The 18,677-nt window shown below is 33.2% G+C and overlaps 1 long non-coding RNA gene across 1 annotated transcript; it reads right to left on the bottom strand.

The window, feature by feature from the left end:
* Positions 1-2,897: 2,897 nt before the first annotated feature.
* On the bottom strand, positions 2,898-5,412 carry LOC128205478 (uncharacterized). The gene is made up of 3 exons (XR_008256253.1): positions 5,265-5,412; positions 3,333-3,468; positions 2,898-2,928 (listed from the first exon to the last, which is right to left on the bottom strand). It is a non-coding gene; the product is annotated as an uncharacterized LOC128205478 (long non-coding RNA).
* Positions 5,413-18,677: the final 13,265 nt, after the last annotated feature.

Genomic DNA, 18,677 nt, shown 5'->3' with positions numbered 1-18,677 from the left:
ATAAATACGTGTACAGCTGCCTTTTCTGGTTAACTGGCTCTTCTCAAACAACTCAATCGTTAATCAAATAACCTATTTCTACAAGAACATATTCAAAGCCCTGGACGAAAGTCTTGGGGTTCGTGCAGTGTTCTGCGACATCTCTAAGGCATTTGACGGCGTCTGGAACTGTGGTCTCTTGTCGAAACTATCCGCCAATGGTAGTACTGGTATCTTGTTCGACTGGTTCACTTTCTATCTGGCGGACCGCATGTAACTTGACGTTTGTGCAAATTCTTCCTCTGTTTGGTCCTCTATAAATGCAAGCGTCCCTAAAGGATACATTCTCGGACCTCTTCTGTTCTTCATCAATATAAATGACGTAATTCAACAAGTCAACTGTCACGTCAGTTTGTTTGCGAATGATACAAGCCTATACATAATTGTTGAAAATCCTGCAACTGCCGCTTCCATTCTCAATAATAACCTAGAAAATATCCATCAGTGGTCTCAGTTTTGGCTAGTATCTTACAACCCATCAAAAACCGAGTCCATGCTTTTCTCACATAAACATAACAAACCTCAACATCCACCTCTCCACATAAACCATGTTCCTATTGCTCAAGTATCTACTCATAAACATCTAGATGCCACCCTATCAGACGACGGAAAATGGAACCAAAATATCACTCTCATATTGCAGAAAGCATGGAAGAGAATTTGTCTTTGCTTAGTCGATCCAGTCTTGAGAAAATGTATTTTTTCCTTCATACGTCCGACGTCATGCCGACGTTGTCTGGGATAACTGCTCTGCTCACTTGAAAAACAAACTGACTCCGTTCAAAATGAGTAGCATCATTCAAACATTAACTGAAAAGCAACAAATCTAAATCGTCGCCCATATACAATGTAGGTTCTAGACAAGGTCAAATTTACCATGCTTGCCTGCGCCTTGACTGCAGCTCACTCAACTATGACATTTTCAGGAAATCGATTGTCAACTCTTCACTATGGTCATGCGGTGTAAATGAAACAATACATAATTTTCTTTTATCCTGTCCTCGGTACAGCGACATTTGACACCGAATACTCAACAATCTCTCATTGTCCGGTCACTCTCAATAATATTCTTTATGGCGACGAGCACCTCAGAAAATCGCACAATGAACTTGTTTTTCTGAAAGTGCAGGAGTATATATCGCTTCCAAACGATTTCGCAACTGGAACATACTTGTGGGCATTGATACTCGGCATACCAGACGATATTAGTTTAAGGATTTATTTTTTATCACTATTTAATTTACGTTTTTCTGATTTTAATTTATTGTTTTTGCTTAATGTAACTACGTATGATGCGTTACCTGTCTTAAAATAAATTACCTTAATGTCTGAATACTTCAACTCTGTTTGGTTTAAACAATTATATTTATTTCGATATGATATTAACAATTAGTTTAGTTTAACAAATTTGAGCATAATCAACGTTAACAAAGACCAAATATGTAATGCATATAAACAACGAATATGTTAATAATGCACAAAACAATAGTGTAAACAGCATTGAGAAGAAAGCCTAAAGGCTTATACTATGTCTCGCTTCTGTAGGTCATTTACGCTGCTTAGGCTAGTGCGCAAGTTGCGGTGACTCGAATAAATATAGTCTTATAGTCGTATTGTGTAAACTATGGTAGGAAACAAGTTGTTTTAGTCTGAAATCGTTTAGTTAGAAGGAGGAAAAGATAACGATAGAATAAAAGGAAGCTGAACGAGAGAGGTGGTACAGGCACTCAATCAATTCAACTCTGTTTGAATTACCGTGTGTCATTTATCTATGTTTGTCTTCATATCATTTCCTAAATACAAATAACATTTCCTAGGACATTCCTTTTTTTTCCTTTTAAAGATTATAATTTTCCTTTGATTAAAATCATATGTGTAAACTTTTATGCATGTATGTCAACCTCAATGTCATGTTTCCAACCTGTTACATGTTGTGAATAATATTGTAAATTTCATTTTCATGGAATGGAATACTAGTTATTTAACTTGTTTTCCAATCCATTAATCATCATATTCACGTGTTGTACCTATTGTCTGTAAAATTTTGTATTTAAATGTTGTTTAAACTAAAATGATGGTACGAAGGATGATGTGTCCGGTATAAGCATACTGTAAGGTAAAAATTCGTTTACTGTGATATTATTTATTATTTTAATTACTCGCGAAATATTGGCTTACATTGCAAGCATCCTTTCTCCAGCCATGTTTGCTTTGCTAATTTGCTAATTACGTCAAGTGCGGCGCGTGATTAAACTCTGCGGTTACCTGTTCATGTGCCCGTTTTACAGGATGTAATCTCATTATGGCTTTTTGCATACCTTGAGGTGTGTCGATTATGGATAATTAGCACTTCAGCCGTTACGGTAGTGGAATGCAGTCCGTAAAGACATGTTTTCGGTCGAAAAATTTACTATATTTAGTAACATATGCAATAAATTGTATCAATAAGGTAAAAGGTATTATACAGGATTAGTCGGCATGTATTCGATCATAATTAGAAAGAATGAGAACGATCATTCAAACCAAAAACAACATGTTGATAACGTGAAGTCGACATGGCAATATGCACGACTTAATATTTTACGCCATGAATAATTCACGAACGCAATTATTTATGAAAATTGTTAATCCAAATTATCGTTATACCGATATCCTTAATATTGGTCCCGATGACTTCGAATTAACGGTGTTTAAATTAACTTAATTTAATTTACATTTAATCATTTAAACCATTTATACTTTGAGTAACAATCCTACCTCAAACTGCCTCTGTATCGCCCGTTTGCTCGACATCATAGTCATATATGCATGGAAGTGTTCTTTTTTTATCAACGCGCAATCAACAGTCAATGAATGGACCAATGCCTGGTGTAGGTACTTGTATTGACTCTGAAAGTAAAAATCATAGTTATAAGATAAAGAATAAATAGTGATTTAAGTGTATGTTAACTTACTGCTGGGAAACGTTGTGGTATGCATTACTGCAACATATAAATAAACTTCTTTTGGCATAATAATGTTAGATAGACGTAAGTATAAATTGAAATAAATTGTTAATGAGTAAAATAATACAAAGTTAACTTAAAGATAAAGGCAATAATCAAAACTCCATTTTGTCCTGTTAATGCAATATTTTGAGTTGATATGATTTGACAAAATCAAAAAGTACTTTTAAATTTAGTTCGTGAAACCAATTTTAACGGTAGCCGCCACATTGCGGTTATCCATAAACGAACCACGCGTCATTGCTACTATTGACTAATCTACACCAGATATATCAGTAAACATCCCACCAAAGTCTGAATCATGCTGGGCCTGTTCTGTCTCATGTTGAGAACACATCCCGGGATATCTATAGCTCCTTCTGCCTCACCCTCGTTAGTCAGAATGTCCAGAGCTATGTAGGTTCCGGTTCTGCCTACACCAGCACTGAATTACACAAAACCCAATATATGTCTATTGTATCTGCCCAGATGAAAAAGAAGAGCATGCATTCTTTTCTTCTCAGTTTTGTGAACATTAGTTCGATATACAAGTACCGCTATTTCAAACGTGTTTACTTACATATTTAATCATATTCTACGATAATGTCCCAGTAAACCGTAGATTGTTTTTTTCGTAAACATAAACTCAATACTCTCAGAATTATATGCTGTTATATGAAATGATTAGCGTAAGGAAAAGCAACTTTAATCCCCAGAAACGATAAATGCTTTTAACTTTAAACAATAAAACTTGTGTAAACATACAAGTGTTTCTGCGTGAAATTGCTTAAATTGTATATTTCCTGCTTAACATTTCAAATTAGTATATTTCCTGCTGTTTGGCTATATTGAGACAAAAGGAAGTCACATATTATTTTCGCCGGACAAATTTATTGTCTCTGCATGATGAAGTAGTGTCACAACTGACCATAAGGAAATTGTGCTCATTTGGCTGAGCTGTGGTATAAAAAGTTTGGACACCTTCGGGTCGTGGCGTAAGATTTGAAGAACCGCTCAATTGAGCGTCACGGGGGTTCGAGATACCAGAATAAGGAAATTGTATTCGTATTAATGATATTATAAATTTTCTATGTACTAATCTTTACTTTAATAACTGAAGAGAACATTTGTCAACAAGGAATAAATAAGTGTTAAACGTACACGGACTTGTGGGGTTATTATATTTATAAAAAATAACTGGAAGGACTGTTCCTATAAAACTGCGATAACGATTGTAAAAGAATGGGTTATATATTTATATGGTCATAGAAACGAGAGTGCCACACTTGATACCCATGTATGCAGCATATGCTAAGACCAGTTTTATAAATACATGGAATGCACACTTACTTGTTACTGCGATAAACAACTGATTTAAGGATATATTTTAGCTACACACGTTTAAGACGGTATCGATCTCAGTTGCACATGCTATTTGTTATGGTAGTAGTGGATGTTCGGGTCCCCGGAAAGTGTTGATGTCAGACCAAGGTTACTTGGATACTTCTCTTAATCAGGATTGGCTAACGGAATGAATTCCAATAATTGCAAATGGCGACGAGTCATACCGTTAGGAAGACTCGTACCGATACGATAAGAAAAAATGGTCATGTAGTAGATCTGTTTAATATAAATATAATGCATCGTAAACTTTTTTAAAACACATCATATAGTTATATAGATCTGTTGCGGATGGAACAATTTTAGGAGATTACGTTCTCAATTAGTAGCCTTTTCTAGATAAACAACGCATCCCGGAGTCATTCGCCCACGCTTTGCGTTAGCCAATAAATATATTTGACATATTAGATCATATTGCTTATGAGTGAAATTTATCGGATCAAAACGACCCAGCCAACAGAGAGGCCCTGTCCAAAAAGGCCCGATCCGGAATTGTATTGATAGCCAAATCATTGCGGCGTATTTGATACCAAGCACCGAAACATTCGTCTTGTTTATCCTCGTATAAATCACATATACACATTTCCAAGCGAGTGTTATCTAAATGTTATTTATTTGTCTTAAGTTAGTAAAAACATACATATATACAAAATAAATACACTGCGAAATCAATCAGACTGCCATGTGCCATCGCTTCTCTATTTTTTAATTCAGTCTTAAATATTTTTAAATTATTTTTTAACATGCATTACTTTTATCATTCGTTGAAACGATGTTAACATTTGCTTCAAGCTAGGAAATGAACGGTTAAATACTCTAAACCACAGCTTGACACCCTACCTGCAATGTACTATCACTGGTCCGTCAAAGGTAGTCGAAAAGGCGTTCACTCTTTGTCTAAATTCTGTAATTGATGTGATGTCATCAGGAGTGTCCTTGTTTGACCAAGCTGTGAACTGAAAGTGATGCAGATTTCTTTCTTCGGAATTCTGATCACCCTGTTTGGAAATGAAAAATAAAGTAAAGAAGAGGTTCATATTGATAACCTTGTGGTGTGGCGTTATATATCTACGATGGATTCCATTTGGAAGATGGTTGATTAAAATATATTTTGAGAAATAACAATGAGTATAAGTGTGTTAGTTAGACGACGGCGTAATCATAATAAATATAAACACTGAAATTCCTTTTACACGAAACTTTTCTATAAAAGGAAACAAGTTTATCCTTGTTCTAAAGAAAAGGGTTTAACAAGACTATGATTTATAATTAATCGTTAAGAATCAATCCTTAAGTTTTTATTTTTCTGACCGATGGAAGAACTGTGATTCTTTGAACACCACACTATCATCTTTAAGATTAAACTCATTCATCAGCGTATATATAAAGACAAACAGAATCATCGTAGAGAAAAAGATTACAACGATATATCAATACATCTTTAAAAGTTCTTCTTCAATATGTTTATCAAAAACTACAGAAATAAGCTCAGTAGCCAACATTTTAAACATAAACCCAATTTAATGGCACAGGATAAACGCCAAAGACATAGAACACAAAAACAAAAAAATACAAAGAAACATCGAACAACAGCACAAAACTCCTTAAACAACACAGTGCATATATACTTTATGAAAAAACTAGGTGTGTTTATCAAGGATTGTTAGGTACCGCCTTGGAACTGTCAGTAAAATGTAAATTTTACTGGGGGTTATCCCAACAATCCTGAATTAAGTAAAAAACCTTAATGACAAATCTTATTAAAGTATGCCTTAAATTGAGGAAACATAATAACAAAACAAATAATAAAGAACTAATATCTGAACCCCAAGTACTTCAATGATTCAGTTGATTAAACATTCATTTGTTTTGCTTCATATTATAAGAGAGAAACTTAATTATTGATGCCATCTTTAATTCTGAAACTATTTATTATATCTATTTTATGTCAGCTATTTTCTTCCTAGGTATCTCAAATATTAATTTGAATAATAGCCGCTTGCACGCGGGAGGCTACGTGTTTATACCTAGACTACCTCCTTCAAAATACGCTAAAATGGTATAATTATGTACCTTACCTGCTTCTTTGCCTTTGAGGGGAGTACTTGAAAACTTAGAGTTTTTAGTACTGATAACTGATTGATAGGTGAAGGATGGGATGTCATGAAATGGGTCAGTAGTGCGAATCAAACAATGCATTACAGTATCGCAGATTGTGTTGTCACTTAGTATCTCTTATAGGCTTATGTTAATATAAATCGGATGTAGATGTATGCATATTTACACACACTCCATCAACCTAATTGTTTTCGTTTATACCCAAATCACTGGTAGCGTTCATATTAAAATTTACCTTGGAAAACGTAAACTGTCTCCAAATAAAATCTGCGTACACTTTTTCAACTTTGCACACAACTTCTATATCGCCGTATACTTTCTTTTTTTTCACGATCAGGCCAATATTGCTCACAATTGGTTTTCTGCAAAGAAACAAATATTAACTAATTATTCACTATAATGAGATAACGTTGCACTTAATTATACTGATACGGAATTATGGTAACTGCATTCTAATGCCAGAGAGGCATAAGTGAAGTGTTATAATAGTTCATAATCATAACCCCTTTCTTCAATATTCTTAAATTTCGATAGAACATGATATTCCATCTGCATATCTTGTATTGTATTCATAATGGAATACCAAAGTACAAATTATACTCTTGGTATTTTTTTCTAAATCACTGTAGCTATAAGTATATATTTATTATTTTCGCTTGTTGTCCATTCGTCACAAAACCACAACACTCTTTATCATAGAAGTTTACACACTTGTCATTTGAAAACACCTTACCTCACCCTCTACCAAGTTGGTTATCATGACAATTTTCTCCACTTTCTGCTGCCAGACCATTCTCCAGAATTGACCAAAATCACCCAGCTGCTTAGCCATTGGACCTTAAAGTTGCATAATATTTTCCATATTCGTTTACTTTATTATGTACGAAGTATTAAATTGAAGATGTTTTTTCTTTAAACAAACATAAAAGCTTATTTGTTTTAAATTGTGTTTCATAGGAGGTTTATATTATTGTAAAACAAACGTTCAATAAATACATCATCTTACCCAAAGCAGCTATGTATGCATTTCGTTTTCTGAAACCCTTGAAGAAAGAAGTTATGTTAAGTAAAGTTAAGTTCATTCAGGTTCATAATAATTTAAAGTTTTATTCACGAATCAAGAATTCAAGATTTTAATTATTACTATCGTAATCAGATGGCTTTAAACATTGAATTTTTACGAATGGACTTGTGAATAACTAATTGTTCTTATCAATTAGAATTGCATTTCCTTCCTTAACATTTTCTAGTAAAAAACATAACAGAACAGAACAGAATATAATGCTTATTTAACTTGAGCATGTATAGCTCATCACTATTAGCAAGACATAGACATATTAAAACAATTGTTCTTAAAAAATAACAACAACAATAGCTATATAAAGTCTGCATTACATGCGGCAAATACGCTTTTTGCAGTGGTAAAAACAATGTCATAACATGTTCACAGTTTTGACCAAATGAAATGAAATGAAAAATCACAAATTTCGCTTGATAATTATATGATATGGCGATCATATCATAGAGCAAACACATTGTTCAATAAAATATTAGTAACAATAATAACTGTAGTAATAATGATAAAAATAATGATAATATTAATAACACTTATAATACTAATACGGTTACGTATAGTAATAATAATAACTACCCATTTTGCTAGTAAGCACTTACGTCTATATAGCTAGCATTGATATAGTCTGTGTCTCCTCCGCATACTACAACACGCGTATCATCATCTAAAATTGACACATATGATGCAATTGAAACTACGAGGACAGACATACAAGGTCATTTTGAATCTTCTTAGTAACGCTAATAGGAAGTCAAAGCATAACCGAAAATAAACAAGAAAATGCAAGACAACAATAACAGTCTTGAAGGCCTGAAGCATACAATAAAGACACGCAAAAATAACAGCATTTTTACGCTTCAAAGAATTACACAATAAACTTTATTTAGAAACTAAGAAAGAGTTCTTACATGGATAGATTCCTTTGTATCTATTTTTGTGCATGTTAAGCCTCGTTTGTGAAACTTCATAGGGTTTAACGAGACCATATGGTAACCTCTGCAAATTGAAAAATAAGCCATATTTATTTAAACAATCTGCATTTTCGTTCGTTGACTTATGTGTACATGAACGAACAACGTGTACGTATTGGCAAACTCGATATATTACGTGTAACACATAACACCCTGATAAAAGACATGATTTATACAATATAATGTACATTAATGCATGGCATGGTACCTGAAATTCTTCTTCAAGATCCTTTAAACATATGTATTGTACATATTTAGGTAAATCGGCCACAGTCAGTTTGAATTTGCCTACTTCTTTTGTGTTATTGCAATCTTCACTAATTTCAACCATAGCTGTGATTTCCCGTGCAGATATATCATCTCTATCTGAAACATCGTAAATTTTCGGCAAATTGTCGTGTGATAAAACAGACTACAGTTTTACAATTAAGATAACCAGATTACCAATTTCAAGATAGTATACGAAAACAAATGTTATATATCAAAACGACTTTCATTTTAAATTTATGACCATCCAGTGACCCGTTCAATATGCCCTTTTACTAAGCGTGCAACAAAGTACATGTTTTATCTCGAGGTTTTAATTTACTTATTTTTGCACTCTATTGAAACACTGCAAATATGAGAACTTCATAATTCAGTAGCATAATTATAACATACCTGTTAGACTATTGATGTGAATACACAAACTATAATACTAGTTACAAGCTAAACAGAACACATGCGTACCTTCACCTTCGTTCACCGTTGCATTCAACGCGAAAAAGTTCTCAGGTTCTTTTTTTGTTAGCTTGCTCTTGTTTTCGTAGAAATTGTCTCTTCTGAAAAACATGCGGATTCCATTTCATTTTCTTTTATAAAGCCCCATTGATTGAAACGCATGTAGTATCTTTAACCTAAGTTATAAAATGTACAGTAGTGAATAATTTGGATGGCTGATATCATTTTAGCGTTTTGCGTGTAGAGAAATATGACTGTAAATGTAACAGTATTACAAACACTCATTTTTAGACTTAAAATTGGTGCGAAATAGGTAGCCAAGGTTTGAATTCAAGGTGGAGTTGATTCTAAATATACAAATTGCTTACACTTAAAATATGTAATACATTTTGGTTCATTATTTTCTATTAAAGTGATCAGTAAGCGGTATCCTTTCAAATGACACCGAAAGGAGATTGGATCCTTGCGCATCAAAATTGTATATTAACGCCAACAACTTCATACATTTACTGTCATCTTTACATTGGACGCATAGTTATTCTTTTAGTTAATTACCTTCTTCGAAGCAAAAATAGTCCAATAACCACAATGCCAGCACAAATTACTACGCCTCCGCAAACTCCTCCTAATAGAGCTGCAATTGACTTAGTGTGCTGTTCCACGTTTGTTTCAATTTCTAAAGAGGCGACATGAGTTAAATGAAATACTAAACATTATCTTTAATAGTATACTAAGCTAAACAGTAAATTAGCTAAACATTTTTACACGTGAGGTTCTAAATATTTAGTTCACTCTTATATTTACAATATTCGCCAAAGTAGTCATACATACTTGTTTTGCAGCTTTGGCCGCTCCATTCAGACTTACAAGGACAAGTGCCCGTGTCCCTCGTGCAATTACCAAATTCACAGCCAAGTGAGCAATTGTGCTCACATTTCTCTCCAAATTGTCCATTCGAACACTGGTCACAGGTCTCACCTTTATAGTTCTGATTGCATCGGCATACACCACTTTCCTCATCACAATGTCCGTTTTTGCAATCCCTAGAACACAAATATTGACAGGTCTTTCCAAACCGCCCATTTGCACACTGGTTACAGGTTTCACCTTTATAGTTCGGACTGCATCGGCATACACCACTTTCCTTATCACAATATCCGTTGTTGCAATCGCTTGAACATTTGTTTCGGCATGTTTCTCCCCAGTAGCCATCATAACACGATAGACAACGTTGAAGAGATTCGCATGACTTGCATTTAAAATTACAAGGATGACAATACGTATAGTGCAAATAGTATCCGGATTTACATTTTGAACAGTAATGGCCCGTGTTTTGGTGACAGCTAAGGCAATTTTGATACGTACAATTGTGTAAACAGTTGTTTCCATAATAACCGTCTATACATCCAAAATAACATTTGCCTGTATTTGAACATTTACTGGAATGGCCGTCTGCACCATCCTTGCACGTTGAACACTCCTGTGCACAGACAACTGTAAAAACCAATATGCAGTGTAATTTCATTTCATTTTATGTTGATATTGCATTTTGGTTTTCGATGCAGTACAATTCTCTTTTCAAAATAACAGGAACTTTGACTATTTGTTTTGAACAAATTAGAAACCTGTTTCATTAAGGTCGAACCAACACAATAATACAAAAGAAGCAAAATAATACATGCATTACTGAGAGTAAAACGGAGCTGATGAAATAAAAATAATAAATCATTAAATGTATCTCAAAATAAATACACAAACAATTTAGTCAAAGTGAATTACTTTTTAAAAAGTCCCCCAACTATCATTTTGGCCAAACATGTGTTATTATCGATATAAGTTAAGCATGTATCATATACAGAAATGAAAAAAAAAGTGACTTGTCCATTTTTTACACAATATACGTCGTGTATGCACTCACCAATAGCCACGGACATATAATCTATATAGGGATTTATGTTCATGTATATTTTATTCCAAAATTGTGCATATTGTAGTAAGAGAATACCAGGCTGAAATTGTTTTATGATGTCATGTTGTTTTTTTCTAAATTTCAAGAGATACGACGAACAGTTAGATGCAGATGAGCATATCGATTGATACATAATGCAAGTTTATACTTTCAAACCTATTTAGCTAACTTCGCCGGATACTATAAAATTATTTGACGTTAAAACAGTTCTAATTGAAATTGATCTCCGAAAAAACACATATTGGCGTATTTTTTAAACTTAAGCCGGGTTTCTCATACCGTATATGAGTGGATGAAAATATATATTATGGGTGATCTCGAAGCGCTCTGATTTCTTTGATTAATATATCCATATACTTAAATTGACCACGTGAAAAATATTAGTATACATTGCTCTAAAATAGATATAAATTTATTATGGATTTTTGTTTTATTTTGTCAAGGCAACATCATTTCAATAGTAAGGACACGATAAACAATCAATGTCAGACATGTTTATTTCTAGGCGATATATTGTATTGGGTTCTTGCACATATGTTTATTTATTTCCTTTCAAATTTGAATGGAAATTATAGTGATTTTACACAATGTTGATATTAATACAGGCTACTTTATAACGTTTTGACAACAGGAAAAACTTACCTCGTACAAGTATTAAAAGAACAGCATACGCATACATTTCGCTTTTGAATGTCCTTGACATTATTTCATAAAGTGTCCAGTTTTCCCCACTCAAAATTATCTGTAGGTTTAATATTCACAAATATTCTAGTTTTATATCAGATTCATCCAGACAGAAGTATAATACATTTCCATAGTATCATAACACAATGTTTGACCACAGATCCAATTATAGAATGTAGAACTATGAGACATGCTCTGGGACATGTTATGTAATATATAAACCAGGAAAAGAAGTAAACTCATGACTAAATATTTACTGAAGCAAAACATTATTGAATTAAAAGATAATGACCATAAATTAAAATTGAATTAATTCCTTGAAACAGTGATGACTTTATTAAAAGTAATACCCTCTCCCACCCCCACCCCCCAAAAAAACAACAACAAAAAAATAAAAAAATGAATTAATAAAAAACAATTTCAATTGTTTTAATAAATACACGACGTTGGAGTTTCTTTCATTATAGGATAATATAACATTGAATTTTGGAACCAATGTGAACGTTTCGTACAATTGATATGTATTGTTGTAATAATTAAAAGAAGATTACTTTACTTTCAAGACTTTAATTTAAAGACAAATTTAAATGAAACTGAAATTCAATTTGGTCAACATTGATAACATGAGGCCTAAGATAATTAGTCCTGAAAATGTATACGCGGCAGGATGTTCGGATGTAAGGTTTATGTTCAAGAAATTTCTCAATAAAGCAATAATGGTCCTTTCAAATGATATAGTCAATTTGTTTAGGACATCGTGAAATTTGCATGGATTTAATGCCTCACGTTTTCATTGAAACAGCATGCTCTCAGTTTTATATTGAAACAAATACAATATTGAACATGAACATTCACTGTATGTTTAAGCAACATTCACCAAAGCAAAACATACGAAATATAAGATGTAAGGCATTCAATTTGTTTCTGTCTTATTTTAGTCCTAAACAAATGAATGTCACTCGAATAATCGACAGAAAAAAATCAATAACATGTCCTTTTACATCATTTATATAAGTGTTTAGACTCATGCCTTCGCCACTGATTCACACTTAATGGTCGGTTTAATTAAGCAGATTTCAACCGCCAAATTGCCATTTTGTTGTTAATTGGTTTTATTTAGTTGGCTATTTAAAAGCTTGCTTAAGCGCTAGGAAGTATTGAGACATTCGCGCTCAAGGCTAAGTAAGAATGTAAATATCAATATTTGGTCTTCTTAACAAGCATAAACACTAACATTAGCCACTGGTAAATTAAAAAAAAAATGTTTTCGTTCAGAATCGTCGAAACGATTATTTACACGCCATTTGTGCCAGGAACGGTGCTGGAGAGTGCGGCCTTTTATGTGTTGTCTCGATATTACTCGAAAAACTGATTTAAAACAATGAAGTCAATGTGGTCAGTGCGGTGAAGTCTGTCAAAGCTAGAAGACCTCTCCCTATTCCAAATAAAGTGAATTTCAAACTACTGTTCCAATGCAATAAGTCTATTTTATATCATTGTGTATAATAATCTGCTTGGTACTCGGTTTGCATCACAATGATACAATGGAAACCAATGACACACAGGGACAATCGAAGTAGGAAGATAATTAACAATGAGCCTGCAGTCAACAGCCGCAAGGTTCAAGGCCGAACATACATTGGACTAAAGACGCAATTTACCACATACTCTATTTACTTATATTGTTTGCTTGTTTATTTCTGCATCTGTTAATATTTATGTCAAGCTGACTATCAAATTGAACAATAAATAGTAACTACGATGATTTAACATCTTGACGTTTTGATTTTTTATTACTTCGCTTACTTAAGTGTACTCATTTGCTCTCGTCGGATGAAGACTGACTACAGTTAAATCATGTTTTGAAATGACGAGTATGCCTTTCATTTATTTATTAAAAATAATTTATGCACATTAATCATATTTGAATGCATTTCTATATGAATGTGATCTTTTAGGAGCAGTTTGACTTCTGCCACGAGTGTGTTCTCCATTCCATGAATGCAACTGAAAACGCTGCGTAATGCACGTAATACATGTAGCCGGCTCTCTAATTTAGAACAAATACAGCCGTTGGGTTGTCCTTGACACGAACAAATGAATACACATTTGACAGATATATGATGACATGTCAAGCTACATAACGCTAGTAAAATAAATGGAAAAATGAGCATTTTGTATTGTAAAAATTTGCATATATTAATGCTTTTGAATCTTTTTACCACAAGTTTTATCAGAAAGATATTAGAGGCTAGCATTGAAATTTCCAGCACGCAGTTTTTATGGGAAATGCCTCTGTATATAAAAAAAGGTAACTATAAGTAATTGAAACATTAACGAAACAGATTAAAAGATATATAACAAGCTTAACTTATGAATAAGAGGATGAGTCAAGTTTAGTTTCTCAGAAAATATTTTAGTTCAATTGATGTGATTTCATATTCTAGAGATACGTTAGACAAATCCTAAAATTCCAATTGTCAAGATTATGTTTAAGGTTTAAACATTTATTGATGAGGAAAACTTTTTGTTATGATATCAGTTTGTTTTTAACATTGCGCTAGTATTAAATTCATAAGCCTTAATTCCTTATAACAAAAATAGCGATCCAATACAAATTGTTTGATTTCTCCAGAAATGCCCCGTATGGAGGGAAAAAATATATGTACAGAGATACACTTATAAACATACTAGACATACTTACAATACATAATTTCCTGGGTCTACAGAGTTCCCAGAGGTCGGCTCTATATGCTATGTTTAAGTATTTTTTTTCAAATAAGTATTGTGGCTCTCTGCCATAAGTCATTTTTAAGTATTTGCTGAGTTTGATCGTGTATTTAATTCATACAATGGAAATAACAAGTCCACCATTAGCCAAACATTTAACGAAATAATCGTTTTCATTATAAATGCAAGTCAAATATTTCCAAAAATATGTTTTATTGATTTGTTGGTCATCCTTTGTTATATTTTGGTTTCTGTTGTTGTTTTATGCCAACAAGCATACAGTGCTTTATGTCTTTTTTTATTTAAGCTCGAATGCTTTATCAATCATGACATATAACAGAAATAATTTGATCAAACTCATTCTGGACCTTTTTCTACGAAACAAATACGAATTGGAGAAAATATATGTTATCAACTCGAAGAAAAGAGTTAAAAATATCACGTTTTCCTTTAATGATTTAAATGGAAAATGAACCATTGTATCATATGTATCATAAAAACAAAATGAAATGACTGGCTTGAATTGTACCAATTAAGAAAGAAGATTTTTATTTAGTAGATTCTTCGCAAACTTGAAGACTTATACATTTTCTGACCTATATAAATTCAGGAATGTTACATTACATATGTTTAATACAGAAAAAGCACGCTGGTTATAGCAAACACGACACAAGGTATAACTTATCCATTCATGGTTGGGCTCAATTATCAAATTATATTATCTAACTTTAAGCCAGGAAATACGAACGTTAATTCAGTCTCAAATGACCTAACACGCTGTTATTATTTCAGGCCCAGAGGATGGGCATACACATGCTGTTCGTCTCCATGCATTACGATTGTTGAATACTGTATAACTTTTGTTCGATACTTCTATTAACATGTGGTATACCGAATTCCAGATCAATATTTAGCGATACTAAAAGTTGGTACTACAGACAATGCAAGAGTATATGTCCCTTGAGCTGAGAGGATATAGATGCGTCTTCAACCTTTTTGTTGTAAGCAACAAAGCTTTCTGTCGACTTCGGAAAATTGAGTTTTAAACCCAAATCTAAATATTCATAGTGTGGAATTATCATATCTTTTTGTGTCTATAATTCAATGAAAAAAGGCTATTTACTGGCAATGTTTGCGATTTAGTATCTTCAATGAATTAGAGGTTGTTGTTCTTGTTTGTGTTGGTTGTTGTTGTTGTTGTTGTTTTGATATTGGTGATGGTAGTGTTTGTGGTATCATTCTTGTATTGTTGCTTACATTTATTTGTTATATTTTTTTCGGATAAACGAAACTTTAAAAAATACATATTCTTTTACAAACAAATGACAGTTTGCTAATTTGAGCAAATGCACAAATTCTTAAACTTAACCTTTCGTTCATGATCAAAATGCAGCATTAATTGTACAAAGTGGCTTGACCTTTGATCTTTAAATGCTACTACGGAGACCATACCCTTGATCATTGTTTGATTGTCACCAGGAAAGTATAAATCAATCCCCTGTATAAAACCATTAAAGTAGCAGGAAACCAATGCTTCACGTCTGAATGAAAAATACAGGATATTACAAGTTGAAATTAAATACGGAATGTATTTGTGTTTTTTTCATGAGATTTAGGACTATATATATATATGAATGTTGCTGTAGTATAGTTTATAATGTACAACGCTATTCATAAGGAGGTCACCTTAGAACTTATTGTAATAGCAATGCATGAAACAAATACGTACACTAAATTGACGTTATTCCAAATTGGGTACGTCATTTATAGAATGAAATTCAATGAAACAAGATTGAAACATAATGTTAACTCCACTTTTAAGTAAGCATGATACTACAGGCATACAGTATTTTTTTTAAATGTCTTGCAAGTCAACTATTTACCTCAAGTGTAAGAAAATCTGAAACCGTGTCATGTAGAGGTGTCTGTGCAACCAATAAGCGCTTTTTCGGTTTGAAACCCTGACAAAGACATACAGAGTGCGCATTTTCTTTATTAAATGATGTTTTTTTGTCTCCCATTTAGCGAATGCTCGGCCTCTGTTGTATGTCTCTATACAGGGAATTAGTATTTACCGTTTGGCTTCTCCCTGTTGTTTCCATTGTATTGTCCTTTTAAAAAATGATCATCTTATTTAAATTTAATAATTTGGAAATTAAATGAAATTGACTTTTCAGCAAGCCGAAGCTTTGCACGGCAGCAACAAAGAGTTGTGCAGACTAATGTAGGTGTGTTTATGTATTACCGGCCAAATACTCGTAAAGGCCATTCTTTCAAAGTACAGAGGACAAATTATAAAAAAAATCAAGAATTTCAGTAAACTATTTTCTCAGTATTACATATTAAAATGCTTACTATTATGTTTGGATAATCAAAAAAACATGTCTGAACTGACCAAAAACCTATCTCTGTCAAAACATTTTTTACATATGTTAGAAATCTCATTTCTCCAAATTATTCGTCGATAGGAGTTTTATTGGAGATCTCACCAACGAATGTATCGTACGATTATTTTCGAATCGTTTTTTTTCTGAGTAGTAATATTATATCATTTTGTTTAATAAAACCATTACGTTATGTCAATGTAATGTCCGTCCCTGATTAACTGCCCACATGGTGTGTGTCTTTGTAATGTTCCTGTCAGAAATACTATTACTATAGAGCATATCCATGTAATGTCCGTCCCTGAATAACCGTCCCCATGGCGTGTGTCTTTTCAATGTTCATTTACGAAACTAAAGTGTATTTCATTGTAATGTCCGACCCTGATTTACTGTCCTCATAGCGTGTGTCTTTCCAATGTTCATGTCAGAGATACTATTACTACAGTGTATGTCAATGTTATGTCTGTCCCTGAATAACCATCCCCATGTATCGATTATATTTCTATGTAAAGTTCATATCAGGATAACTAATCACTATATTGTAGGTAAAAAATATGTCACTCCTCAAATAAGTCTCCCCATGGGATGTGTCTTTGTAATGTTCATGTCTGAAATACTATTACTATAGTGTATGTCAATTTAATGTCAGTCCCTGAATAACTGTTCCCATGGCGTGTGTCTTTGTAACGTACATTTTGGAATAACTATTACTATAGTGTAAGTCAATGTAATGTCCGTCCATGAATAACTGACACTATGGTGTTATTCTTGCTAAAGTACATGTACGAATATCTATTACTCGAGTGTGTGTCAATGTAATGTCCGTCCCTGAACAACTGTCACCATGGTGTGTGTCATTACAATGTACATATCAGAATAACTATTACTTTAGTATATGTCCACGTATTATGTTTTCTCTGAATAACTGTCCCCCTGTTGCCTTTCTACGTAAAGTAAATGTCAGGATAACTATACGTATATTGCATGTTAGTGTTATGTCCGGCCCGAAATAAGTCGCCCCATGGTGTGTGTCTTTGCAATGATTACGTACATGACAGAATAACTAGTACTATCGTGTATGTCAATGTAATGTCCTTCTATGAATTACTTACCCCATGGCGATTGTCATGGCAATGCTCATGTCAGAATAACTAGTACTATTACTATGCCAATGAAATGTCAATCCCTGAATAACTACTCGCATGGCGTTTGTCTTTACAATGTTCATGCCAGAATAACTATTACTATAAAGTGTAATAGTGAATGTCAATGTAATGTCCGTCCCTGCTTAACTGTCCTCATGGTGTGTGTCTTTGTAATGTTCATGTCAGAAATACTATTACTATAGAGTATGTCAATGTAATGTCCGTCCCTGAATAACTGTCCCAATGGCGTGTGTCTTTTCAATGTTCATGTCAGAAATACTTTTACTACAGTGTATGCCTATGTAATGCCCGTCCCTGGTAAACTGACCCCATGGCATGTGTCTTTACAATGTACATTGCAGAAATTCATATTAGTATAGTGTATGTTAATGTACTGTCCGTCCCTGCATAACTAGCCGCTTGGCATGTGTCTTTGCAATGTTCATTTCAGAATAAC

Source organism: Mya arenaria, chromosome 10, assembly GCF_026914265.1.
Source record: "Mya arenaria isolate MELC-2E11 chromosome 10, ASM2691426v1".
NCBI lineage: Eukaryota > Metazoa > Mollusca > Bivalvia > Myida > Myidae > Mya > Mya arenaria.
This window is presented reverse-complemented; position numbering and strand designations above follow the sequence as displayed.